Source organism: Triticum aestivum, chromosome 1A, assembly GCF_018294505.1.
Source record: "Triticum aestivum cultivar Chinese Spring chromosome 1A, IWGSC CS RefSeq v2.1, whole genome shotgun sequence".
Classification (NCBI taxonomy): domain Eukaryota; kingdom Viridiplantae; phylum Streptophyta; class Magnoliopsida; order Poales; family Poaceae; genus Triticum; species Triticum aestivum.
In genome coordinates, this window is record NC_057794.1 from 57,936,032 (window position 1) to 57,938,010 (window position 1,979).

Sequence of the window (1,979 nt, forward strand, 5' to 3'; positions counted from 1 at the left end):
ACCACACTGAGCAAGGCAAGGGAGGTGAGCCAAGGTAAGGCCGAAGCTCAGGAGAAGCAGAACGACGCCAAGACCAAGACCACAAAGAGCAAAGGGGATGAAGCGGACCCCCCCGGCAAGATCCTTGCCGGGAGGCGGTTTTAGCAAACCCGGCAAGACCCTTGCCGTGGCAGCTCGCCCCACACCTACGGAGTAAGTCACCCTTGAGTCTACTGCCCCCATGGGGCAAGGATTTGGGAGACATCCCCGTGGTGGCATGCAGATCTTTGTGAAGACATTCAAGATCAGATACACCCTTTAGAAGATGATGATCCTTGGCGGGATCCCAGCCATGGAGGACCCCAAGGCCCCTGGCAAGAGCCTTGCCGGGGATGACAGCAGGCGCCACGGCAAGACCCTTGCCGGGGCCCCGGCAAGGCCCTTGCCAAGAACACCCGTAGGGCCACCATCAGGCCCACGCCAGTCAAACCTCCACCGCCGTTCGCATGCAGCTGCCGACCCAACCAGCTGGGCAGGCACCTGCGTGGCGGCATGCGGATCTTCATGGAGACCCACCACCGCGCCACCTCAGCTGCCTGCCTGCCTACATGGCACCGCGGGCGCCGCTGGCCAGGGCGCGTGTCGACACGAGAGGGAGCGGCGACGGACGAGACAGGGCTCTCCCCCGTCCCCGATAAAGCAAGGACACCTGGGCAAGACGCATTAAATGCGCCTTGTCATGTAATGCGAGGGATAACCTCACATCACTGTACCCTTTCCACCTCCTGTGTGCCACTGTGGCAACCCCTTTCATATAAAAGGAGGCCCGAGGCGATCAAGAGGAGGATTCGGCTTTTTGGAGCTTCTCACGCCCCATAGCTAGCTCAAGAACACAGATATACAATCCACCAAAGCAGGAGTAGGGTTTTACGCATCCTCGCGGCCCGAACCTGGATAAACGAACCGTGTGCTATCTGTTTGATCCGCTCTTCTCACGACCCCGCGCCCCACAACCATAGTAGGGATTCTTGTGATCCCATAGGTGTCGTTCCCACCGACATCTTTGGTGCGCCAGGTAGGGGGCACAATTGTGAGAATCGGCTCTAGCAATCAGCTCAGCACTCCTTCGTCTTCGTGGCTCTTGGAGAAGAATGGAGGCCGGAAGATCAGCGCTCGAGTGACTACAAACAGAAGCAAACAGAAGCTAAGTTGCACTGAAGCCTTATTTGTTCTACCCTTTTAATATGAGGTTATTCCCCCCGGAGATGTCACGCCTTTGTATGAGAAACCTGCACGCCAGGGGGCTCTCCCACGATCGGCAATGCCCTTGCCCTTTTTCGAGTCCGCTCAACAGCTCAAGCGGCTACGTCGAGAATGGCAGAGTAACCTTCCGCGACCAACAATGCTCTCGATTCTGACTCGAGTCAAGCTCGACAGTTCGGGCGGCCGCGTTCGGAACAGAAAGGTGGCTTGTCCGGCAGCACACGTACCCAGTAGGCCCTTGGGGATCCGTCCCCAAAACGCCGCTCGGGGCTTCCGTGCCGGCGAGCCTACCCAATCGGTGTAGGGCGCGCATACAAAGAGGAATTAAACGGGGAAATAACATGCATGAAATTAAAAGTACTGCAAAGTTATATTACATACGGTTCTAACTAAAGATGAAATTTGTCTTGGTCGTGAACCTACAGTGGCGGTGAAGAACGGAATGCCTAATCCTGGCGCTGGCCTTCCACCCTCTTGATTTCGTCGATGCTGCTGATGACGGGCTTGATGCGCTCCTTGAGCACCGTGAGGTCAACACCCTCCGGCAAGCTATCCATCGCGGCACCGAAGTCGAGGTCGGGATTCCAGTACGCCATCTTGGTGAGGACCTTGGTCATGACCCCCCGGCAAAGTCGCCGAGCTTCCCCGGCCAACGTGGCCGCTTGGTTGGAGTGAAGATAAGCCAAGGCTCTGAGGACGCCCTCGAAGAACAGGGTCAACTTGGTGTTGACGGTCCC